Genomic DNA, 27,641 nt, shown 5'->3' with positions numbered 1-27,641 from the left:
AAAGACAGCCATCTGTGAACCAGTAGGCAAGTCTTCACCAAACACTAAAATCTGCAGGCACCTTGATCTTGGACTTCCCCACATCTAGAACCATGAGAAATACATGTTTGTGGTTTCATCCACCTAGTCTGTTTTGTTATAGCAGCCTGAATGGACTAAATAGCTTCAGAACTTGTCCGTTCTTTTGATCTCACCCAAGTCCAACAACTTCTTGAAAATAGCCTTACTTTCCTCCTTCCCAGGGTGAGTTATTAAAATTAGATAATATCATACATGTAAGAGCACACTAAATATGTGTGTTCACACGTAAGGAGCATGTAGTATTACGGACGTCATCATCATGCCAGCACAAAGGTGGTATCACTCCTGGGTAGGAGCACACTTCCTGCCAGATTTGAATTGCAATGCCTCCCTTCACCACCTATGTGACCTGTGACCCATGGCTCAACCTCCTCCAGCCTTAGAGTCATCATCTGTAAAATGGGGCAATAGCAGTAACCATCTCACAAGTGTGCGAAGAGAATTAAATTAGTTACTATTTACATAGAGCATAAACGGTGCCTGGGAAGTAGCAACTGCTGTACAAGATGACCTGTGATGTGCACAGCCCAGCAGCCTCGCACCTGCCAGCTTGAGAGCAGAGCTGTTCCCAGGGGAGGCCGTCTTCAGCGGAATCGTAGTAAATGGCATCTCCAAGCAGCTGGAGACTTGGATGTGACTCTACGTGCCTCCATCATCCCTCAGATCCTGTCTGTTTTACCTCCACAATATCGTTCTGATTTCTGAATATTTCCCACCCGTGCTCTCTCCCCACCCCCCACCCCAATACTGCAGGTGCTTCCTTTTTTTTTTTTTTTAATTAATTTATTTATTGGCTGCATTGGGTCTTTGTTGCTGCATGCGGGCTTTCTCTAGTTGCGGCAAGCGGGAGCTACTCTTCGTTGTGGTGCGCGGGCTCCTCATTGCAACGGCTTATCTTGCTGTGGAGCACAGGCTCTAGGCGCACGGGCTTCAGCAGTTGTGGTACATGGGCTCAATAGTTGTGGCTCACAGGCTCTAGAACGCAGGCTCAATAGTTGTGGCACATGGGCTTAGTTGCTCCACGGCATGTGGGATCTTCCTGGAGCAGGGATCAAACCCATGTCCCCTGCACTGGCAGGCAGATTCTCAACCACTGTGCCACCAAGGAAGACCTTGCAAGTGCTTCCTAACTGGCCTCCTGCTCCCACCCTCACCACTGTAGGATATATTCTCAAAACAGCAGCCAGAGGGAGCATTTTAACACGTAAGTCAGATCATGTCCCTTCTTGGCTCAAAACCTTCCACTGACTCCCACACATCAGTCAACGTCAATCATACACTTTGCCACAGCCCCCACGTGATCTGTCACCCCTCTCCCCCCTGAGTCCCCCGTGCCTTGCTCTGCTCCAGCCAAACTGGCCATCTGGCTGACACTTAAACACAACTGAATGCTCCTGCTTCAGGGCCTTTGCACTTGCTGTTCTGGCTGCCTGGTGTGCTCCATGGGCAGCTCTCTCACCTCCTCAAATCTCTGCACAAATGTCCAGCTCATCCTCGTGTTCTCCATGCACTTACCCTGCCTGACATTCTGTGTATTTGACTTCTTTCTCTTGCTTCTTGACTGCCTCCTACACGATAATATCAGCTCCACAAGGGTCAGAATATTTGTCTTTTCTGCTCACTCCTGTACCCTCAGCATCTAGAAAAGTGTCTGGCACATCCTAGGACCTTAACAAGCAATTGTTGAATGAATAAAGAAATAGGGGAAGCAAAGAAAAGAGGAGATGTCCTAAAACTTTTTCCAAGATACTAGAATGACTGACTTCAGGGGTAGAGAAATCAAAGACAGTGATAACAGCCGACTTAGAAAATAGAAGGGAATAAGAGTCAGAAGTATATTTCCTTTTCAAAAGAAAAATCCATTTGCTTTGTGCCTCTGAAAAACCTGACAGTTTGGTAACAGCGCATTTGTGTGTTCAAGGGGAGAGTGAACAACGTCTCAGCAGCTCTTGCCTTTCCTAGAACCAGTCAAAAAGCTCGAGGTCACCCAAAGTCACTGTTACAGAGTAGAGTGGGATTAAGTCACTGAGAATTTTTGGAGCTCAGAGAGGACCTTCCAATTCTTCCAAAGCCTTCTCAAGGCTTAGAAGTGGCTGTGTGTCTCTCCTTGAGGATTCCTCTTGCAACTCAGCGGTTTCTTGATCTGAGAGGTGGGAGCATCCAAGGGAGTCAAGTCCACTGAATGTGTGGAGTTTCTATCTTCTCCTTTGGGAAGGCTGATAAACCCCAGACTGGCGCAATGAATGTGCCGCTTCCAGATGGTTACTGAACCAGAGCCAGGTCAATGTGATGGATGAGGGTCTTGCCAGCACACTCGGGGAGCAGGGGACTGGAACAGTCCTAAGCCTGAAAGGGAAAGGCATCCCACAGAGGGCTGAGCAGTTTCAAAGGAGGCCTTGGTACGGGTGTCCGGGGTTCCTGGGGACATCATGTGCCTTTTTCTGTGCTGTGGCCACTGTCCCAACTCTGCACAGTGAGAGCCTGTGCTGGGCTCTGTCAGTCCCAGTTGGGGAAGGAGAGAGCACAATATGCGTCCTACAGAAAGCCCAGAGCCTTGGCCCTCAGAGGCCCACAGCTGTGTGCATCTGGAACAAACTGTCCCATCCAGAGCCGCACAAGCACTCCCAGGACCCTCCGAGCTTTTGTGGCTTCGGCTCTGAGTTGATGCTATGCCTGCCTGTCATTCACCTGCTCTGTGGCTCCTGTGCTGTGTCAGTAACCCAAAGTCTTGGGGGTCTCCCTACCAACCGCTGTTATTACCTCTCCCCATCTCCCAAATTTGAAGCTACTCTGACTTTTGTTATCAAAATCTAAGCTCCAATGCAATAAACATTTATTGAACATTTGCCATGAAGTCAGCAATGTTGGGTTCTCTCATCACTATTAAATCATAAAATCCTTACATATCTCTGTGAGGTGGTAAACAGCTGTATTTCAGGTGAGATCCCAAGATCAAAAGCAACTTGCATGAGGCTTCACAGCCAATAAGTGGCAAAGCTGGGACTTAACCGGGTCTGACAACACCCCCACCCCCACCCCTGCCCCCACCCCCCGCCGCCCCACACACAAAGCTGCAATGAAATCCAACGCTTGAGAACTGAATTTAATATTCTGAAGCCAAGCAGCTCAACTTGCCAATGCATTTGGCTCTCCCTGGTGAAGATTCTCAATTAAGCTAATGGCAGAAGAAGACCCTCTCCCAAAATTACAGTTGACCTTTGTCTTAAAAAAAGAAAAAAAGAAGTAATAATCTGAAATACAATTTTAGGACTGTGGTTCATTGTGATATATTGCAATGAGGGTCTCTGTCTTTCCTTCCATTTTGTCTCTTTTTTTTATCTTCCCAGCCTCTGACACTTCATAGAAATATCTAGGCTTCCATTAAATTGCCTAATTTTTCCTTTCTTACCCTTCCCCCTTCTTTTCAATGCTGCTTTGAAAAATAAAGACATGCTACACTCAAGGCTGAACAAGCAAATAATAAAATAAATTATAGCAGAAGGGACCTAAGAGATAAGGATGAACCTTCTGGTCAAAAGGGTAATTAAGCATTGACATGGCTTTCGAACAAAGAATCAGTCAGTCAGACGTGCTGATTGTCATGTTGGGGGAATATAGCAAGGACTCCAATTGTACCATTCAGGGCAGGGATGGGGAGAGGAAAAGTTGCTAAAGAAATAGGAGGGACGTCTGTGTCTTTATAAATCTTGCAATGGAATGAGGAATTCACAAGTAGGAAAGCCTTAAGCCCCTCCTGTGGAAAGAAACTAAACTTGGTGGGGGACCCACGCTTTGCCACATACATTAAATATGTTATTCATTTAATCCTCCCCAAATTCCTAGGGGTGCATGCCATTACTTTCATCACTTTACAGATGAAAAGCCAAGGCTCAGGAGAGTTGAAAGAGTTGCCCAATCACATGGCCAAGAAGGATCCGCTCTGAGAATATTTGACTTAAAGGCCAGTGCAGATTCCTCTGCTGTTTTACTCTAGTGTGTGATCTGAATGGAGCTCTTGGGGGGCAAGTGGGCAACATGTCCCCCTTTCCCTTTTTCTCTGCCTCCCCTGTCTCTCTCTCCTTCCCTCCTTCTCTCCCCCATCCTTCCTTTCCTCCCTCCCTTCCTTCTTTTTTTTATTTCAGGATAAGACCATTACTTCATGTGCAAAAGTTGCTGGGTAAGACGGGGTATCTATTTTCTGATGTCAGTATATACAGAAAATGTTAAGTGTGGACAAAGTCATTTGTCTCATCTTCGAGGGCACAAGAAACACCAAGGTAAGTTGTGATTACATGTGTTGCAAAAATGTTTGCAACTCAGATCAACTAGTAGATGGAGGGTTGCAGCCCATATCCTTCCTGAGTTGCAGGCATAGAAGGATACCGAAGAGAACCAATAAGAGGTTTTGATACTAGGGAAAGAGGAACTCTAGAAACTGAACCTAAAGGGTAATGAGCATTTTATTTAGGACTTGTTGTGTGCAGACACCTAAGGATGAGAGAGAGGCTAGAGCAGGGAGCCTCTAATTTACACAGGAAGTGAAAAACCAAGCTTCTCTTCTGGGTTTAGCTCAATCCCAACCATTTTCTTGTTTAGTGTGAGGTTATGAGCGATGACTCCCAGGTGGTGTAGCACAGTGGCATATACTTTGGAGGCAACCAAGTCCTGGTTCAAATGATTTTGCTCACCACTTACTTGAGCCAATGATTCAACTTTTCAGTGATTCAATAAGGCTACCTTGTCTATAAAACTACCTAACTCATTAGGTTCTTGAAAAGATAAAATTACATCACCCTTGTAAAAGATGAGCCCAGGGTCAGGCACATTGTGAACACTCAATGAATGATCATTGTCAAAGTTACGCCATCTATCACACTTGCGATGGCTTCACCTGTGTAAATGTGACACAGATTGATAGATGGATAGATCATTCTGATCGGTACAAGTAATTCTGCCCACCACTCCACTCAATGTGCATATGCCCAGTGGGAGATGGCAGAATTAAATATGTGATTCCTTATAGATCTCAGTTTCTGTGAGCCTCCGTCTTGCTGGGAGGACTACGTTTGACCATATGCATGCACGTAAATAAAAACAAGATATAAAAGCTCATGAAACAAGTCTCTTGCTCTTTTCACCCAGTGCTTGGCTATCAGAGAGCTATCTATGCCACTTCTGTGGGAAAAGGCAATATACTGCATGGGCAATTTAAGGGACTACATTTTGACCATTTGCAGCTCATTCACTGATTTCTGAACCTGTACTTGTGATTGTTATTGCTCTTTGGTTCAGTGGACCATTAGGAGCGTTGGCTTGAGTTGCCAACAAAAGGGATGGTTTCCTGCATCTTTGACTTCCGTGAAAGGACGTGGAGAGTAACATGGAGATGCAGATCATAAATGCTGGGGCTGGGCCTCTCTGACTTTCTGCAGATGTCAGTGCAAACTTCAAACACAGACGAGATTCCGAGTGCATCTTATTAGCACAAGTTGCTGGATATAATAAAGTCTCTCAAATTATGTGATAAAGATCTCTTCATTATCCTTATCCAGCCAAAAGAAAAATATAATTGAAATACGGTCACACACTATAATGGGCACGGGAATAAAACTTCCTCTTCTTTCCTCCTAATTAGAAAACCAGGGGCTTAGAAAAATGCATAAAGGCAGATCAGATAGGAGAACGGATTTTTTGTTTCTTAGGTAGGAAATCTTTTCTGAGCGACTTGCCAGTTAAAGCATTTTATAAACTCCAAAAGCAAAATAGCCTAACAAAAATACGTGTTTTTTTCCCCTTCTATTACTGAAATGGAATGACTCCCTCGCTCAAAGAAACCACTCATTAAATATTTGCTGAGTGTTCCATGATAGATAACGGCTGTAGGAGCTCACGCATCTGCATCATGTCTGTCTGGTCAGGGAGGGCTCCGTGAAATGAGAGGAAGCACACTGTTAAGGACGTCCATGTCCTAGTTTGTATGCGGAAGAGCATTGTCTCTGCAGTCTGGAGAGGGGAGAATAAGAGGCTACAGTGTGGTCAGTAGAAAGCCCCGGCACGTGGAGGCAGGGAGGCAGCCTTCCCTGCCCAGAAGTGTCTGTTACATCTGGAAAGGAGGGAAGAAAGAACAGACTGCCATCAAGGTCTCCACTTGAACTGCACCTGAAGGGACAAGGTCACTCCTCGCCAAAATCCCAAATAGCTCCTCCTCTTTTTTCTGTGAGTCTTATTTCAAAATGCAAATAGTGCTTTGGACAATTATACATCATACATTAACCCATTACTAGCCAATCACTCAGAACTAATGACAAAAAAAAAAAAAAAAAACCTGTTTTCTAATGTGGAGAACATTTCTCTGTGATCATGGTTCTGAAGTTCTAAAGAAATAGGAGCCTGGGCACATAAGTGCCAATGGTCAGGTGGGAACTTAGGAGAGGTGGAGTACTTTTTAGAGAAGACATGCCCAGGTGGATTGTGAAAATGGGATAAGGTGCTTGGAAATAACTACTATATTTATAATAATGTATCAGAGCACCTTAGTGCACACTATCACCCACGGTCTCTGGGCATACAGCTAGACTAAATACGTATCCCTACCCCAGGCTAGGTCAGAGGCCCAGGTGTCCACTACTTCTAGGGCAGCCTGCAAAACCTCTTGCACAATCCTGTATCCTTTCTTCTCTCCACTGCCCGCTGATGCAAACAATTCAGTGGTGTATTCTGTGGAAGATGATGGGCTGGACGATGGAAGGTGCCTGGAGCCCTGAATGTTGCAAGGAATTAAGTCCTTCCATTGGCCCACAGTGGATTGTGAAATGAGGGTTAAGCCCTTGAGATACTGAAGATTATTTGTTGAGGCAATTAACATTACTTATCCTAACTAATAATATAATAATAATTATTATAGCTAATCCCCATTAGGTATTAGGTTTGTCTGAGTATTTTAATCCCTCCAATAGCCATAGGTAATATTTAATACTATTATCATCCCCATTTCATTGGTTAGGAAACTCAAGCTCAGAGAGGTTAAGTAACTTGCCTGAGGCCAGCCAGCTAGAGAACAATGAAAACTCTGGATACAAACACTGGGGAAGAGAAAATGTAGAAGTGAAAGCAGGTGGGTAACAGATGACAAAGTTTACAAGCTTCCTGAGTTTCACGAGGAAGCTTTAGGGCCCCGTGGAGACATGCTGTGTTGTCGTCAAGGGGCTTTAGCAGCAGATGGAAGTGGGTGCCAATCCTGAGTCATTCACACGCCCCCTGGGTGCACCCCACCCCCCCACCCAGGACATCCAGCTTCTGTGTCATCACCTGACAGTGGGGCCAGGGATACAGACCCTCACTGGATGTTCATGAGGATTGAGCAAGATCAGTGTTCTTTGCCTGCACAGGGTTGGGTGCATGGTAGGACTGAATGAACACTGGTTCCCTTCCTGCACAGCTAGGAGGCATTTTTGGTGGAAGAGGATTATTAGGGGCTGGTGAGAGGCCTATCGTCCCCTGTGCTCACAGGTCCCAGTCTGCATACGAAGGGCCTTAACTGAACCCACCAGAGAGGCACCTGGTAGCTCACATGACCCCCAGCCACGCCACAGGATGTGTAACCTAACCACACCAGCAGCACTAGCTGGATGCTTTCCTCTGCGACCCTTGCCTTGGCCCTTTTCTCATGTATTCATGCACTTAATGTAGATTTACTGAGTACACACCATGCACCAGGTACAGGAGGTAGACACAGGGGTGAACCAGAGTGGGAACACACCTGCTCCCATGGACCGGACTTTCTCACAGGGGCTGGGGAACGAGCGGATAGCAAGTAAACAAACTGACGAGACAGTTACACTTGCTGTGTCACGTGTTATGAAGGAAATAAACAGAGATGTGGGAGACAATAGGATGGGGAGGGGTGTGTGTTATGGCAACAGAGGGACCAGAGGAAGTGAGCATGAGCGCCCATGTTGTTGGTGGGGGGAGTGTTCCAGGTGGAGGGAACAGTGTCAGCAGAGGAGGAAAGACGTTGGTCTGTTGGAGAAACAGAAAGGAGGCCAGTATAATTAAGAGAACAGGGGTATAAGTTAAGCTTCTTTTCTTTTTTCTTTTTTTTCCCCCAGGAAAAACTCACCATCACTCACATTCTGGCCTGAAATTGAAGCCATGGCAATGAAATCCTGCCGTTGACTAGTCATGCTGGGTTGTGTGGATTCCAGTTCATCCAGCATCTCGTTACTATGGAGGTGACAGATCTGAATATAAAAGGAAGCTCCATGTCCATCCCTGTGACTGAGATGGAAACCAGATGGAACAGACATCCCTTAGGAACATCTGGATCCTTAGAAAATAGTTCCTAACTTGCAAAACACATTTCCAGATAAAATCTTACTGCCATGAAGGCACAGGTACAAATACATGATATAAACAAGGAAGGAGCTGGTTTATTCCCTCATTACTGACCCTATGTTGGGGTCTGGGATCCTCTGGCCAAACTGGGCTGTTCTCTGATCCTGGCCATTGTCTGGCAATTGGAGAAACTTGAACTTCACCTTCATGGCCTGCCCTAGGGATCCGGGAGGAACTCCAGGCTGTGCATGGATGTCCCTGGACCCATCCCAGAGATCAATTTGGCCTTCTGAGTCTTCCCAGATGCCAGATGAAGGAAAATCTCATAAAGGCTCACTAGGCCCCCTTCTGTCTCTCCCAGAATGTCTAACATGGAGTCTGAGCCACTTGACAGCAACTTCTGACTCTATCCTTTTTCTCTACCCAAATGATGGTAGATTCAGCATGACGAGAGAGGGAGGGTATGCTGCCTTCCTAGAGATGATGACCTTGCAAGAACAGGTCAGATTCAGGTGAAGGGAATGACTGAGAGCTTTCTAAGATTGAGGGACTTTTATTTCAATCAATCTTATCATCTTTAAAGAGAACAGGAGCCTCTTCTTCAGGTAATAAAGTGATGGTCGTCATAATAGATCAACAGACACTGATTCTGGTGGTAGTATCACTGCTGTCACTTCTGTTGGTGGAATCTTGGGATCCCTGCAATGATGAAGGTCCCTGAATTTTGCCAAGGAATCAAATAAGTATAGGTCACATATATTAGATTCAATTCCAGGGCCAGAATCTTTCCTGCTAGTTAGTTCAGGTTCACCATGGGGCATGGAGCACACTAGGAGGGGAGATATGGGTTTTGTTGTTGTTGTTGTTGTTTGTTTTTTTAACTCTCACCATACAGTTTCTAGCATGCAAGTTGTCTGTTTCCCTCCTTAGATCTCTGTGTTTTTGCTTCACCTTTCATCCATAATGTATAAGGTATCTCTTGAATGCCTTGCTGACTTCAGTTCTCTTTTTGTTCCATTTTATTGACTGCCTTAAGAAAAAGTCTTAGCTTTCATGCATACGTGTTTTTTAATCCTGAAGTTGACCGTGAGATCCAACATGAAGAACTTGAAGCAAAAGAACATGTGTAAAAGGAATGTGCATATAGAGCTTGGGGCTTTCCATTGTATCACTTGAGTAAAACATAATGATTAGAATAAGATCCTTGAAACTAAATATTTGCTCATTTTTAACAATAGACTATTATCTGGAAGGAAACTAAGATACACTATTTCAATTTTTAGTACTGTATGAAGGCATGCAAGCGAGAACCCATATTAAAATTCAGAAACGTTTATTCATTAACAACAACAAAAAACAAAGAATGACAAAAGCAATGGATTAGTATTTGGAATCCCTGAAAGTCTATAAGTCTGGGAAATACTTTCCTACAACCTGTATTGGAGATATAACTGTTTTGTTCCTTTGGTGTTAACGAAACTCATACAAGGGATAGTTCTATGAAGTTTGAGTAGTTTCAGGTTATGCCAAATGGGTGACTGTGGACAGAACAAGACATTTCTGCCTAAGATACCTGATTTTTTTCACTTGGTAAGCATCTATTTCTCCTTCTGATAAAACAAGAAGTGGGAACGTTGTTTCTTTCACTGCTAGGAATTCATAGACAATGTCGTCTGGCTCAAAAGGTGGAAATGTGGCCCAGGCCTGGCCAGTTTGGGTACTGCTTTCCCATGGCCATAGTCATGGATCAAAGGTAGGTATAGAATCTGAGTGGGGTCCAGTCAAGGCTAGTGGACATCAGTCAGCCCTGGGAGATGTGCTGAAATGACTGGGAAAGAGGCCCTCTCTTTCTGCAGATGCTGATTGTAGACATCTCACCACCACGTGGGGAGTGCCTGCCTGAAAATGAAGGCAACACAGAGCAAAGCACAGGGCAGACTTGGAGAGAATCAGATTCTCATCATCACTTGAACACCTGGAGGCTGATCTGCTGGATTCACACCCTGACCTTCCCAGTTGTGTGAGTCTTTTTATGATTTAAACCAATTTGGGTTTGTTTAATTTCTCTGAAGAATTCAAAGCCTGTCTTGATGTTCCTACAACTGTTTCTCCAAACTGAAAGTTCATGGAGTCAGAGCTTTATTTTGGAAGAACAGGAGGATATATTTGGCTTTTACAGAATATCCAAATTTTGGAGTTGAAAGGGACCTGTTTCCATCCTTTATTGCTGCATGGCAAACTGCCCCAGAATGCAATGGTGTAAAAGAACCATGGCTGCATGATTCTTGCGGATCCTATGGGTCAGGAATTTACAGAGAGAGCACAGCGGGATGGTTTGTGTCTGCTTCATGATGTCGGAGGCCTCCGCAGACAGTATGTGAATTATTTGTGGTTGGAATCCTGCAGAGGCTTCTTTGCTCACACATCTGGTGCTGGGCAGTCATAGTCCACAGGCTGGGCTCAGCTGGGACTTCCAAACAGAGCACCTATCCATGGCCTCCCCACGTGGCTAGCTTGGGCTTCCTCACAGTATGAAGGGCTTGGGATAGCTGGATTTCTTACATGGCCACTCAACGCTCCAAGTTCCAGTGAATAAGATAAAATGTCCCAGTAAACAAGGTAGAAGCTGCCTGATCTTTCATGCCTAGACTCACAGAGCATCACTTCTACCATGCTATAAGCCTGCCCAGATGCAAAGGAGGGGACATAGACTCCCACTTGTCCATGGGAAGAGTGTCAAAGAATTTGGAGCCTTGTATTAAGAGCACCACCCACATGGCATTTTTCTCTTATACTTCCTTGCCTTAGCACATGCTTCTTCTATCAGGTTACATTCTTCTCCCACCCTTGTTCTCCCAATGACTCTCGCTTCATCCTTCATGACTCTGCCGCATGTTACCTCCCAAAGAAGCATCTCCTAACTTCTTCTTAACAGGGCTAGGAGTGATTTTGCTCTGCTGTATTCACGCCTCTGCTTGTCTCACCAAATTGAAATTGTCTCATTCTTCTTTGTCCCTCTACTCCAAACTGTGCACATTCTCAGGAGTGCAGATCATGCTTTTTATTATTAATTTTTTTTGGCTCCTGGCATATAGAAGATGCTAAAAAATACGTATTTAGTGAAAATTTCCAACCCCCTCACTTTGCAAATGAGAAAACATCAGCCCAGAAAGGGATTGTTCAAAACACTGTTCAACATTTTGAACATTGTTCAAAGTCACATGACTTGTTTGCAGGCATCTAGAACCCACATCTCCTGTCTAGAATTCCCATGGTCCTCCCCCTATAGTATTGCAAACATAAAGCCCTGAGTTGTGCTCAGAAAGGCTTGCATGTGGTGGTCATGAACCCAGGAGCATCTGTGCAGCCAATCTCTGCTAGGGAAATCTCTGGCTTCCCAAACTGACTAATTTGTGGTGCTTTTAGACCTGGGAAAAAACACAATAGATTGAGAGTGCCATTTTACATTTGCAGAAACAAGAACCAATTGCGTTAGTTCACGCCTAATTAGCTTATGTATTTTGTCAACAGGCTCCGTACTTTCCAGCTGAAATATGTGGTATGAGCACAACTGGTTCCCTGCACACATGGGCCAGATGTTTGGCATGCCAACATGCAGAGGGGTTATGGTTAGGAAAAAACAAAAACAGAAAGGTGAACATTTGTTCTGAAATGCTTTAGAAGAACACTCTGAGCAACTTTCACTTTCATGAACCTGTCTCAATTGCAAAGCAAAACTGTATTATTAAGGAAATCTACATATAAAGAATCTGAACTAAATCTAGATGGTATGCACAACTCATACTGTTTCTTTTCATAGATATTTATCAGCAAGCACTTCCTAGAACTGGAGGTAACACATTTGTTTACCTTCTGACCTACCCACTTCCTTTTTGTACCACAGCAAATGAATGTTTTAAAATGTTGCTCCAGAAGAAATTAATTCAGGAATGCCTTTTATCTTTTTGATAGTGCATTCTAACACTGATCTTATCCACAACCACTAAAGAGGAAAGCATTCAACTTTTTAAAAGTATAACTATCTCTTTCTGCAAATTGCCCCCCAAATAGTCTGTTTTTCTGGCCTTAAAACTACCTCCATTTCTAATAAAAGTTCTGATCATTTCCACCTAAATAGTTAGTTTTCCTTCATAGTATTCTGGGAACACTAAAACAACAAGCAAGTAATTTAAAAATTCATAATTTTTCATCTAGTTACCTCTTCTAAGAGCTTGTCTTTTTTTTTTTTTTTAAATCGAAAGTGTTCTTTGTCTACTACCATTTCCTGTGCAGGAAAATTAGGAAAAAACTGAGTGTGTGACAATAACATGTCTTGGCAAAGATGCAGACAAATCAGAAGTCTCATGTATTCTTACCAAAACATAAATTGGTAAAAATTGCTTTGGAAAATAATTTAGCATGAGCAAGTTGATTTTAAGATATGCATTCCTTGGGACTCAGAAACTCATTTCTAGAGAAACTTTTGCACAATGACTCTGGGAGGGGTGAGCAGCAAGGCTCACAGCAGCACCAGAAAAAGCCCACATGCAAAGCAGCAAGAGAATATGCAAGTTAAGGGTATGAGAACCACGCCAGATCACTTGACCGTCATGAAAACAGGTGAACTACGTGCTCTGAAAAGGAAGAAACTCACACACATAACATTGTTTGAAAAATGCAGGTTATGAACGAATATATGCAGTTGGATCTTATTTATGTCAAGTGCAAAACCTTGTAAAACTGAAACCATGTTGTTCAGGAAGACGTAAATGTTAGCTAAAACGCTAAAGAACAGCCAGGGAATCATCAGCACCAAATTCAGCACAGTGATTGGCTCACCTGAGGGAGAAGAGGGAATGCAATTTGGGTATTGGAAATGGTCCATTCCTCAAGCTGGGTGATAGGTACACGGGAGTTTGTTTCATTATGTTTTATACCTCTCATAAGTATATATTTTACATGCATGTAATATTTCATAATTTCTAAAACAAAAATAGAAGGATTATATGGAAGCATCCTTAAAAATCTGCAACATCTATGACAATACATCTTTAATATACTAAGTGCTCTTAAAAATTAATTTAAAAAGTTCTATAGCCCAAATAACATATGGGCAAAGCCATAAAATGGCAATAACAACAAAAAAATACGAAATTTTAATCTATAGGATTAGCATAGAATAAAAATGGTGATAATACCTAAACTGGATGGGTGAGTGCGGAGACAGGCACACAGTTGATGGGATGTTCTTGGGACATCTTTTCTTCCAGGCTATTTGCCAAAATAGATGAAAAGTCCTCATCTATTGATGGACTTTGAGCCAGTAATTCTATCTCTAGGACTTGATCTCAAAAAAATACTTGGACAAGTGAGTACTAAGGGATGTGTGTTCAAGAATGTTCACTACAGGATTGTTCATCACAGTGAAAAATGTGGAACTGCCAAAGTGTTTAATTCAAGACTGGCTAGATAAATTATAGTACAACCATGCAGGAGACTAATACAAACACATTAAAATTATGATATAGCTCCATATTTATTGAGATGGAAAGATGTGGATGACGTATTGTTGAGTAAGGAGTGCAGTAATAGAACATAATACGTGAACACAAATTCACTTTGTTGCAAAAGTGTGTGTGTGTGCGTGTGTCTGCTACCAACCAGACCCCTGCCTTCACCCTCTTTTGCCTGGGTAAAGGTCAGGATTTCTTAAACATTCTTCTGCCCTTGTCTTCCTGCAGCCCCTTCTCAACACAACAGACAGAATGGACCTTCTAAAACACAAACCATATCATGTCACTCCTCTGTTCAAAACTCTCCAAGTGCCCTCCAAGTGTCTGCTCCAGGAAGGCAGGGATTTTGGTCTGTTTTGTTCTCTGCTGTATCTCTATAACATAGTGCTTGGCACATCGTAAGCCTTCAATAAATAGTTTTTGCATGAATACGTCACTGAATGAACAGGCAAATGAAGAAGGCCAATTCAGAAGGTGAAATGTATAATGAAGTAGGTATAGGATATAATGGGTTAGAGAGTCCCTGTGGGACCAGGCAGGCGGTTGCTCCTTTAAATCAAGTGGCCAGACGTGGCTTCTCTGACAAAGTGTCACTTGAGCAAGACCTGAATGAGGAGAAGAAGCCAGGCACTCAGAGACCCAGAGGGAGAATGTTTCAGGAGGAGGGAACAGTGAGCACAGGTGTTTCAAGGCAGGAGTATCTGGATGTGTTCAAGGAATTAAAGAAGGCTATACCCCAGCAGGTTACCTTGCTTTCTGTAGTGGCCACAGTGCAGGTGATTATGAATGATTCTTTTTCTCTGTTTAATGGTTGCCTCTACTGTTTTAACAATGAACATGGATTGACTGTGCAAATCAGTAAGCTCAATTTTACACGTCTATCTGGGGCTAAGTCCTGGGTCAGGAAACGCTGGTTTTTCTGGGCCCTGAGCGTAGCTGTGTGGTTTGTGATCATGGCTAAACTGCGTTACCCTCTGCACGATGAGGATGTCAGGGCTCCACACTTCGTCTAGTTCGAAAAATGCATAATTACATGTTTTCCCCATTCTCCCCACAGTGAGGTTAGAAAATCCTTTCCCTTGTCATTGAGCACAGACCCTGTCTTAAATTTACACAGAGATAAATAAGGTTGCCCCTAGCAACAGCTGCAGACACTCCTTTACAAACTGGTTCATAGACCCAGCAAATTCTATTATTTGTTTGTGTGTTTTTATTGATGTAAGCACACTTAACATGATAGCTACCCTCTTAACCAATTTCTAAGTGCACAATAATAGAGCATTGTTGACTACATGCAAATTCCTAACATGGCTCTTGCAATTTCCTTCTCTCTCTCAGATTCACCGGGATAAGTATTCACGTAAAGAAGAAGAGCTATGTGAAACCAAGACCCAGCATGGCTGCTTTTATGGTCCAAATGAAGGAGCATAATGTTTTTAGTCGATGGATGTTATAATAAATCACTCTATTCTCTCCCTCTCCTCTTCTTCCTCCCTGCCCCTCCGCCATCGCCTCCTCCCACAGATGGGGTGGAAGTGGGGAGGAAGATGAAGGAAATTTTACCTTCTGCCTGTAGGCAAGGGCAGGGCCAGCCTAGGAATCCACACGTCAGCAGAGGTGCCTTAATGATTCTTCAGGGTTTGCAGGTGCCATGAGAGGAGAGAGGGCAAATTTGTGCTCAAAGAAAAGAGAAAGATGCTGAGTTTATGGAGACAGCCCAAGAGGGGAAATGGTTTCAAACAAAAGTGAACCAAACAGAAAACAGAAAGGCAGTGTGTGCAGGGAGAGTGGGGGAGGGGGGAGTGGGTGGCAGGGAGTCACTGCTATAGTCCCAGCTGGCACAGAGTGGGCACTCAGTAAATATTTGTTGTTTGCATAAATACACAACTTTTTCCAGGGTTTTTCTTTCTTTCCCTCCTTGAGAAATGGCGAGCACATATGCTGGAAGGTAATTCTTATGGAAATTCTATTTTACATTGGCTGGGCTTCTCCCCAAGGAAACCTCAGACAACCTCTCTGAATTTGCCCTCTTGCCTCACAGGGTGATTTTCATGTTTTCCCCCATCTGTTACCATTTTCCATAGCTGGCAGCTACAAGCCGAGGTATTATCTGTTTATCTGTGTAGTTCTCCTCTTGGTTGGAGAGTTTACAATTTTTGGATTTACTTCCCTCTCCACTATTTAAAATAAATTTTAAGTGTAGGAGTATGACATAAACTCACAGAGAATCTGCGTCTTTTGGCCAAAGGAAAATGTGAGCTCAGGCCATGCTTTCTGGAAAGCATCATGAAGATGATACTTCATGTAGCAACAGGTCAGAAAATAGGGCAGAGTCAGATCAGACAAATGATTTGTGCAAACAACCCCATGGCTTCCCTGCAGCTGCTTTATGTAAGAGCCCCAATCTGTTATCCACAAGGAAGGAGGTTTGGCACACTTCGGAGGCAGGGTGGATAGGAGGAGATGGATAATAAAAAGCAAGCATCGTACCATGCTTTCAGAAAGCTGGGTCTTCTTTGAGGAGATAAGCATTTTGAAAAACAAGTTCTTCTATTTTCTGACCCTTGCCAGGAATTCGAAGTTTCTTTCAGAGCCCACTTTCTGTCTTGCTTCTAGAGTGCCACCCCACCCAATTACGGTCCTGATCAAATCCCTCTCTGAATCTCTCTTTCCCCATCTGTGAAATGAGAAGAATGACAATACCCCCCCCCCCCCAACCACACACACACACAGAGATTGGATGGATTCAGTGAGCTAAAACATGGGAAGGTAGCAGCACCATTGCTGGCTCACAGGAGATATGCAAGAACTACCTGGTGAAGGAATGAGTGCTAACTAGTTTTATTAACAACTTCTATTATTATTATTATTCTGAGTTTGCTTCTGTCTTCCCAAAAGGATTGCATTTTAAAGTTGCCTTCAGTGCTGTAATCCACAAGAGTCAACATGAGCTTTGCAGGACCAGGAGATGAAGAAGGCTAGGTAGGGCAACGAGGGTTTCTAGTGCCCCTGAAGTCAGTAAATAGGGTGGCCACCTAATTGCTCTTAAAAAAAAAAAAAAAACAGCTTTGGAAGTTTAATTGATATATAAAGAACTGTGCATATTTAATGTGTACAATTTGATGAGTTTGGACACATGCAAACACCCATGATATCATCGCCACAGTCAAGGGAATAGACATATGATCAACTCTAAAAATTTCCTGGTGTCCCTTTGATTTTATGTTCTGTTTTGTTATGTGGTAATAACACTTAACACGAGAGCTACCCTCTTAACAAATTCTGAAGTGCACGATGTCATGTTAACTCTGGGCACTGCGTTGCACAGCAGATCTGAGTTACTCATCTTGCAAAACTGAAACTTATACCCACTGAACAGCAACTGCCCAATTCTGCTTCTCCCCATAAATGGAATTATGCAGGATTTGTCCTGTGATTAGCTTATTTCATTTAATATACTGTTCTTCAGGTTCATCCATACCATCTCAAATGGTAGGATTTCCTTCTTTTTTAAGGCTAAATAATATTCCATTATATGGACATACCATATTTCCTTTATCCATTCATCAGTCAGTGGACACTTGGTCTGTTTTTGTTGCTTGGCTATTGCGAATAGTGTTGCAATGCACATGGGAGTGCAGATATCTCTTTAAGATCCTGATTTTAATTCTTCTGGATATATATCCGGAAGTGCAATTGCTGGATCACATAGCATTCACAGATTTGAAGAGGCAGCAGAGCTATGTAGTGGAAGCCAGAGCAGGATAGGAACCAGACGTGGGGTTCTTGTACTGGTTCTTTTTAAAAAAAAAATACATTTATTTATTTATTTTTACTTATTGGCTACGTTGGGTCTTTGTTGCTGCGTGCCGGCTTTCTGTAGTTGTGGTGAGTGGGGGCTACTCTTTGTTGCGGTACATGGGCTTCTCATTGTGGTGGCTTCTCTTGTTGTAGAGCACGGGCTCTAGGCACGCAGACTTCAATAGCTGTGGAGTGTGGGCTCAATAGTTGTGGCTCGCAGGCTCTAGAGCACAGGCTCAGTAATTGTGGCACACAGGTTTAGTCGCTCCACGGTGTGTGGGATCTTCCTGGGCCAGGGATTAAACCCGTGTACCCTGGATTGGCAGGCAGATTCTTCACCACTGTGCTACCAGGGAAGCCCCCTTATACTGGTTCTTCACTTCCTAGGATGTGACCTCTCTGGGTGTTGCTTTCTGTATCTGCCAAATGAGGGGGACAACAAGGCCACCCGGCCCAAGGCTGCTGCAGCAGTTGACAGATGAGACAGGTGTGAGGGTACCCAACACAACATCCTCTGGAGCTTCTTCCATCGAGCCAGGGCTTAGTTGAGGCACCTGACACTTATGATTTCAGTTAAGTTCCATGCCCACCCTACGAGGGGGGGTACCACTGTGATCCCCACTTTACAGGTGAGACAATGAGGTCTCAGAGAAAGTTTTAAAAAATTTGCTCTAGGTGGAGCTGGGATATGAACTCATGAAGTGTGAATCCACGGTACTCCTGCCCATGACATGTTCCTCAGTCAACAGAAACGGAGTGTTCCTGATTCCCGCAAAGCTGGCTCCTTTAGGAGATTCCGTGACCTTTAGTATAAGCATAGATAAAATGAGATGGCACCGCAAATGTGGACCACAGGCGCAAAAGACATGGATCTCCAAGGTGAAGAATGACAGCCTCACATGGTGGCCAAGTTTGTGGATGCTGATGAAGTAGGTTCTTGCTGCAGCAGTAGGCATCGTGGCAGTGGAGTCGGAGAGGGGAATGTCTGCCAGAGCCCTGTTCCTCCTTTGTTTTGGGCTCCTTGGGCCAGGCAGATGTCTTATCCTGGCCCAAATGTTATCACCCCTCCCGACATCCCCAAGAGGAGCAGAAAGAGCATCCAAGCAGAGCCCCTCTTGCGGCTGCCTGGTGGAAGCAGAGAGTGGGGATGAAATCTAGAGGTGCCCTGCCTCTATCCTGTGCAGCTGGTGGGGACTGCATCTGCCTGGAGGATGGTGCCCAAGGGCAGCACAAATGTCCTTGTCTAACATACAGAGACACGCCATGGGCATGGGCGGTCCCATGTACCAGGGAGCTGTCCTTGCCCAGATGTTTCCTCCGTCTTCCCAATCCTCATTTCATTTCTGCCGCTGATACAGTCTGTGCACAGAAACGACTAGGAGCCATGCCTTTCACCCCTGCTCTCCTTGAACCTAGGTCCTGTCCTCTCAGATTTGAAGCACATGCTCTGATCACTGGGCCATACTGCCTGTCTACATTGGGTGAGGCTTACAGACAAAGGACAGCAAGCTGGCGATCACTGTCACTGGCCCAAGTGCCCGTCCGTGTCATCACCAGTAGACATACAATCCCGCCTCAACCTAAGCAGTGTTGACATTTGGGACAGGAGAATTCATTGCTGGGGGAGGAGGGAGTTGCTGTCCCGTGCATTGTATCATGTTTAGCAGCACCTCTGGCCTCCACCCACAGATGCCAGTAACCCCCCACCACCTCCATCACCCAACCAAAAATATCTCAAGCAAATGTCCCCTGCAGGGAGAAACTGCCCTCACTTGGTCTAAGCAACCCCAACTTAGGTCTGTAATTCACTGTCAGGGAAAAAAAGATCAGTTCGAACTCTTTTATTTCCTTATTAGACTTCAGGTTCCCGAGCTCTGAGTGCTGGGACAGCTGGCAGCAACGATACAGAGAAAATGACACTATGTGAACCAGCCTCCAAGAAGACTTCTGGGGTGACAGCATGGAAAACAAAAATGATTAAACATTGCTATTTTGCTAAAGACTACAGTCAAGGTATCATTTCTGCATGTCCTTGTCCATTAAAGCTGACGATCGATTGCCACATTGAAGCAAAAAACAAAAGCATGATTTACTGAAAATAAGGAGTTTTTGGCTTACTTCAATTCTTTATTTTGGGGGGTTGGAGAACACACAGTTCAGCAATTTAGTGCCAGAAAGAGAGAGAACCATTCATTTGAAATTGCTAGAGAATCTGTGGAATCACAGCCAAAGTTTTCATCCAACATGAAAGTAATCAAAATCCCAAAGTCCTCGGCTACCTGAGTGTTCACAGAAGTGACAGCTTCAAGAGCTTGTTTGCCATTCAAAAGGAAATGGTCAGCCTTGATTATACATTGTTCTTCTGCCCAGGGTAACAAATGCAGGAGTGGTGTTTGTGCTGGTGATTCAGACATATATAAACACTCTAAAAATAAAGCTGAAATTGGAAGAGCCCAGACCTTCCATCCTCTCCCCATCAGGACTGCAATACCCCAAACGGAGCGGTCCATTTGGTTTGAAATACGACTGCTGTGCTTGGCCACACACCCCATCGGGCCAGCTGTACTGCTTTAGCAAATGAGAAGCATCTAGAGGGATGTCTGGCCTCCCATGGGCTCCAGCCATAAGGACTAAGAAGAACTAAATTTAGCTTAACTATTGTTCATCTCAGAAGTACATCGCTGCTTGTTTGTTTGTTAGCATGTTGGTGTGTGGCTGCCAGGCCTAATGATACGCATTTTTTAATTTAACCCACCCAAACTAGTCCCAAATGACTCCTGTCAAGTCATTTTAGTTGGCTTGATACTGGGGTTAGAAAATAACCCACTAACTGCTAAGAAAGACAGTCTGTCACTCCCATCTGGTAAAGCTACCCAGGCATTGGGTCCCCTGTGCTTCTTTTCCCTCTTATTTGGCTCCATTACCCCACTTTTTCCACCTTCCCTGATACAACCCTCAACTGCAGCAGCAAAAACAATAATCGCCAGTAGAAAAATAGTGTCCCACACTAAATCCAGTGCCTCATATATGTTATCTCATTGAATCTCCAAAATGACCTGATGCAGCAGTGGTGATTGTGGTAATAGCCACACAATTCTGTGAATACACTCAACACCACTGTACTGTACACTTTAGGAATGGGTGCATTGTATGGGATGTGAATTAAATCTCAGTAAAGCTGTTAAAGATATTATTTAAAAAATTTTGGAGGCTGCCAAAGAGAAAAACGTAGAGCCTTCACTTTGCGTGTCAGAAGAAAAGGAAAGGCAGAAAATTAATGAGCTCAGTATCCAACTTTATAAGCTGGAAAAAAAGAACTGTTTGAGGCAGAATTTATTCCCACAGCCAGGGTCACACAGCTTGTATGTGGCACAGCCGGATTCCCACCCAGGCTTCTCTGGCCTCATCGAAGACGTTCTCACAGACCTGGTAGAGTTCACGGTCACCCACGGTTCTGACTCAATCAGTCATGAGCTAGGAGGGTCGTATGAAGCCCAGGATGCAGTATTCATCTTCATATCCCCACGGCCCCACACTTAGTAGGTACCTAATAAATGTTTGTTGAATGGATTATTTGCTTGAATTATTTTATTATATTGATTACACCAACCATTCGCTCCAGTGCTTTTCTGGGTGATTTATGCCACCTTATAACAGAGTATCCTCGCTCACTGCCAGGGAGAGGACGTCACTAAATTAAAAACATTCAGGGGCTTCCTAGGTGGCGCAGTGGTTAAGAATCCGCCTGCCAATGCAGAGAACACGGGTTCGATCCCTGCTCTAGGAAGATCCCACATGCTGCGGAGCAACTAAGCCCGTGTGCCAAAAACAAACAAACAAACAAAAATTCAGAGAAAAGTTTCTGCAAACTGAACTCTCCAAATGGATTTGGAAATGAAAGAGGCCAAAGACCAGGGAATGCCTGAAATGATTTCCTGGGACTAGGAAATGATTCAAAGCAAAAGGTCAGAGCTCTTCACAATTAGTTTCCTAAGCAATTGGTACTCAGGGGCTCTCTGGGCCCGGCTTGCTCCTCAGCTAACGATCACGTTGATGGGAAAATACACTGGCCCTTCCGTCCAGGTCACCCCAGAGAGTCATTAACATTTCCTCCTCTCTCTTTCTTCTCTCCTGAACCCAGTTTTCATTTTAGGAACAGGAACGACTCCTGAAGATCAGTAAGTGAGACATTACAGGGCTCCAAACACGGTCACATCCCCATTCCCTCTCTTCTCAAAACAAATCTTAAAAACGGTTCCCACCCACCACTCACCCAGGGAGGGAAATACTGCAAAACAGGAAAAGGTACTTTCTGATGCCCTTGGGTGTTTTAAATTCAGACGTGTCTCCCATTGGTTAGCTTATTTTTGTTGTTTACATGTTACTGCTTATTTTGTTTCTTTCACTTCACTTTAACAACACTTCCTTGTGTTAATACTTAATCATTATAAAATACGACAGTGGGTGGGACTAGCCCCAAACTCTTGAACCCTTGATGAACAGTACCTGGAAGGGGGCTGGATGAAGCTGAGCAAGGGGTTTTCTAGTCTGTTTTCATCCCCTGCATCAAGTAACCTCCATCTGGGGGGACGTACTGAGCACAGCTATGCCCTCATGGCGGGAGGGGGAAGGGAAGAGAGAACCTCTCCTTGGTTATCTTCAGAAGAGGTCCATCCTCATGCAGAAGAGGAAGATGCAGGTGGCAGATCTTGAACTAGGAAGGGAAGGGGTGGGGAAACCCCTTCTCCCTTGGGGTCTGGGAGTCAGGTGGGCCTTTACTCCGAGTTGTGGAAAGACCTGGAGGCTTCAGATGCTACTGAGGGCTCTCCTCCCTCTCCCATATAAAAGCACATGAAGGCAGGATGGAAGTCAGGCAGGAGCTGGAGCCTGAAACCAGTAGGATTCATCGGGCACAGGGAAGGAGGGACAAATTATCATCTATACAGTGCTTTTTACCCATTTTATCTAAATCTTAAGACATTATCTATAAAAGGGGGATTTTGTAAAATCTCTGCTTCTTACGGGCTGAAGTGCATCCCCACCCCAGATTCCTATGGTGAAGTCCTCATCTCTAGGACCTCAGCATATAGCTATATTTGGACACGGGGTCTCTAAAGAGGTAGTTAAGGTAGCATGAAGTCATTAGGGTGGGCCTGAATCCAACATGACTGGTGGTGTCCTTACAAGAAGAGGACACACACGTAGAGGGAAGACCATGTGAAGACACAGGGAGAAGGGGCTATCCATAAGCCAAGAAGAGAGGCCTCAGAAGAACCCAACCCCGCTGACACCTTGATCTTGGACTTAGAACTGTGAGGCAGTAAGTTTCTGTTGGCTAAGCCACTCAGTCTGTGGTACTTTGTTATGGCAGCTGCCAGAAACTAATACACCACTGTATTCTGGGAAATTAAGAGGAAGTTTCCGTGTTGTTTTTAAAACCAATATTACATAGATATCTTTTCTCCCAAGGATGAAACAGTGATGACAGTAGAGCTTTGCATACTGAGGAGACAATCTCAGGCAGCAGAGGGACAAAACCAGAGTGAAACAAAACAAAGCAAAACCCAGGAAGCTATCCTGGGTCCACGTGAGACAGTGGGAAGATGCTCAGAAAGAGATGAGGTCATTGTGAAGGGGGCTGTTTCCAGCAGGAAAGCCAGCAGGGACTCTTGTCACTTGCATGAACAATCACTTAAATGGATGCCTTGGAGTCCATCTGGTGGCCATATCATTTTCTTACCTCACTTGTGGTTGACATCTAGATTGTTTCCAATTTTTCACTCCTAGAAAAAAAGGCCACTGTTTCATCTATGTGCATAAAACTTTTTCTATTTTTTATAACAGCTTTATTGAGATATAATTCACATACTATAAAACTCATCCTTGTAAAGTATACAGTTCAGAGGTTTTTAGTATATTCACAGAGTTGTGCAGCCATCAGCACTATCAAATTTTAGGACATTTTTATCATCCCCCAAAGAAACTCCTTACCCCTTAGCAGTCACTCCCTATAACCCCATTCCCCATCCCCAGACAGCCACTAATCTACTTTCTTTCTCTACAGATTACCTATCCTGGACATTTTATATGAATGGAACCATATATTATGTTGCCTTTTGTGACTAGCTTCTTTTACTTAGCATAATATTTTCAAAGTTGATCCATGTTATAGTACTTTGCTCTTTTTATGATTAATAATACTTCATTGTATGGATATACCACACATAATTGGGCCATTCATCAGTTGATGGAAACATTTGTGTGTTTCCACTTTTGGGCTATTACGAATAATGCGTCTATGAACATTTGTACATAAGTTTTGCTGTGAATATATGTTTTCATTTCTCTTGCGTATATACCTATGAGTGGGATTGCTGGGATATATAGTAACTAGATGTTCAACGTTTTGAGGAACGGCCAAACTATTTTCCAAAGTACCGCTTTATAACCTATCAGCAAGGGGGCTTTTTCCATTTTGAGGATTCCTTCCATACGATAGATTTCCAGACTAGAATTCTAGGCTTTAAGGGTATGCACATTTTAAAGCCTCTTGATATACACTGCCAAACTTCTTTGCTGAAAGGCAGCATAAGCAATTTTTTAATAGTTTTCTTTCGGCTTCATTAACTCACATCCATCACCTTCCAAATGTGGTACAAGTTTCATTTGGTCCAGGAACTAAAGTTTATCCTAACTTGTCTTTTCCGCTGCTCTCTATGTATCACCCACATCTACCACCACCCCTCTACCTTGCTCAGATCTTCAAGTTCAGTTTGTAAATTACTGGGGAGTTTTCTCAAACAGTCTTCATCTGTGTGTGCTTTTCAAGCTTCTTAAGGTCAGGTACCATGTCTCCAATTTATTTTCTCTTTAGGCAGAACAAGCAGGGAAGGACTCTGCATACAAAAGACACTCAGTGAAGGCTTTCGGACCGGTAATTTAAAAAGCATGTAAGTTGGGCAAGTGGCGTTGCATTTATATTATTGAGAATACTGCCCAATGGGACAGAAGTTCATGCCTCTGGGTCCTCTGTTGGATTGCAGGCGGGACCTTTGAAGGCAGAGAATCAGCCTATTTTGGTTTTGCAGTTCCACCGACCACATCAGAAGGGTGAGGAAGTGATTCTCTACTAGGCAACTACCATGTGCCAGACACTTTTGCTACATACTTTATAATTTACCTCATTTAATCTTCAAAAAGTCAACGCAGAGTTAGCAACCAAGTACCACTGTTGTCTTTTTACATGTGAGAATACTGAGACCAGAGAAGTAGAAAGGCCTGTGGAACACAGGGGTGACCACAAACCTGGATCTCATTTCACTGTTCTATGCTGCTTATAGGCACACACAGGCCCTCGAAAATCTAGCCTCACTGTTAAAATTATAGGAAAACAATCAAATATTCCAAATATAAAAGAAGCTTCATTCTTTTACCTTTTTCCTTTATCTTTTATAAAAGTTTTTTACCCTAAAAATGGTGATCACATTTGTATGATATCATTGTCTTGTTACCTAACTTTTACTTTGTAATTGATGTCTTGAGAAATTATTATATTAAATTATTTTTATTTAAAAATATCCATTGTTTTCTTTAGATTAGAAGTATTTGAGACGAAGCGAGAGAGTAGCACAGACATATATATACTACCAACTGTAAAATAGTCAGTGGGAAGTTGTTGTATAACAAAGGGAGTCCAGCTTTAGGATGGAAGATGCCTTGGAGGACTGGGGCAGGGAGGGTGGGGGGGACTCGAGGGGGGGGGTCGGGGAAGGGAGGGAGTACGGGGATGTGTGTATGGAAACAGATGATTGAACCTGGTGTACCCCCAAAAAAAATAAAAAAAAAAAAAAGAAGTATTTGAAAGAAAATTAATAAACAAGTAAGATAAGAGAAAAAAACAACAACAATTGGGAGCACCTGGCAGGAGTATGCAAGAGAATTGGAATGATATGAAACATTCTTCTAAGTCAGAGAGATGCTTTAGAAAGGTGCAGTGAAGAAAGGACCATTGTGTCTCAGTTCTGTATCAATTGGGATAAAGCTCTGTGTAAGTAGCCAACTCAAAGAGAATGCCAGAATGTCAGAACATCCACAACAGAAGGGATGTTGGTGGCTTCCAGGGAGAACTCAAGACTTCCTCTCCAGATCCCTAAGACCCCAGAAAGTGGGATAGGATATCTGTGTCCTTGGTATAAGATACTAGCAACAAGGGATGGAGTTTCTACGTGCTTTATCAAGAGGCTAAAACCTAAGAATCTACAAGCATGAAAAAAATAATTCACCAACTATTTTCAATATTTCAAACACCCATAGATACACATACACATATACACACACAGTCACCAAGCTACCTAAAACTTCAAGTTTCATTGCTGTTGACTGTAATAGGAGATACCTGTTGTGCTAGCACCAATCACCTAATACTAATGAGAGGCTGTGGCAAAGGCACTAGAAGTTTACACACCTATTTCCTCTTCCTCCTGGGCTCTCAGCCAGACCATATTTCCCAGCCCCCTTTGCAATGAGATGTGCCCGTGAGCCTGAGTTCTACCAGTGGAATGTAGAATGTAGTTCTACCAATACCCTGGCCCATATAAACCCCCTACCAAGCCATCCTCCAGACCCTTCCCTGAAGCTGGCAACCTTGGAATGAGTGTGGAATACTGCAGGGCCACAAAACAAGAGGAGCCCGGATCCTTGAGTCACTACTTGAAGGAGTGCTATCTGCTGACCAGGAGCACCTGTTTAGACTTTACATGTGTAAGGAATAAATTCTTGCCATGGTAAGCCAGTGAGATTTGGATAATTATCTACTATAGGAGCTAGCATTGCCCTAACTCACCCAGATGTAATTAAATGGCTGTTGATAAAACAGTTTCTGAGTCATGATTCGTGCACTGGACACAGATAAGCAGCCTTATAACCAGGCAGTGTGTGAGAATTCCTGGGCTTTAAATTCTTCATCTCACAGACGGATCAACTGAGGACTCAAATAATTTGAATGAGACTGCAGAGCTGGAACTCAGACCCAGGTTTTCTGATTCTGCCATTGGCTCTTTCTAATCTACCGTTTGACCTTTCTTTATATTTTGCATACCACACCAGCATGGACAGTTACAAGTTAGAGATATTAAATAGCCAAAAATCTGGGCCATGCTGGGGAAAAAATTCAGAAAGAGCCTCCTCTTCTTTGTGCATTTTGTTAATTACAAGGGAAAACAGCATTTTCTCAGGGTTTTCTCCCATTATACACAAACCAGCAATTCAGGGACCCATTTGACTGTATTTACATCTCAAAAGAGAGAAAAAGTCAATTGACAACATCTCATTGGCTTTGATCCATGTGCTTTCTATTGCCACTATCTCTTTTCCGTACTAGTAAAAATCAGATAAGAAATAAGCCCAGTATCAGCTGAAATAGACATAGAACAATAATAATTACAATAGCCTTTAATATTTGTTGAGCACTTACCTTATATTAGGCATTGTGCTAAGTACTTCAAATACATTCTTTCATTGATTCACAGAAAGGGACTCATGAAGTGGGAACTATTATTAAGCCCATTCTACTGATGACAAAACAGAGGTTCCCAGGATGAAGTAAATAGTCTGAGGTCGCACAATGCCCTTATGCATTAGACATCTTTGAGACCATAATCTGTGATCTAGCACTAAAATGGACTGTCACATGACTGTATAAAAATGCAAATGCAATGTTTTCTAGCACCTCAAGAGGTCATGGATCATTTCTATAACTTTTGTACTGGAAAAATAGTGCCACCAAGGGGCTAGTAGACATTTCAGAAACTTACAAATTAGAGTCTTAGCGTCACCATCCATGGCAGGACTTATAATCTTATAAAAGAGTCTCATGTGGAAATAGAACTTTTCAGTAAAAAGTTATGTTTTACC

The sequence above is a fragment of the Hippopotamus amphibius genome, chromosome 1 (genome assembly GCF_030028045.1).
Source record: "Hippopotamus amphibius kiboko isolate mHipAmp2 chromosome 1, mHipAmp2.hap2, whole genome shotgun sequence".
Lineage (NCBI taxonomy): Eukaryota > Metazoa > Chordata > Mammalia > Artiodactyla > Hippopotamidae > Hippopotamus > Hippopotamus amphibius.
The sequence above is the reverse complement of the archived record's forward strand: the minus strand, read 5'-3'. Positions refer to the sequence as shown.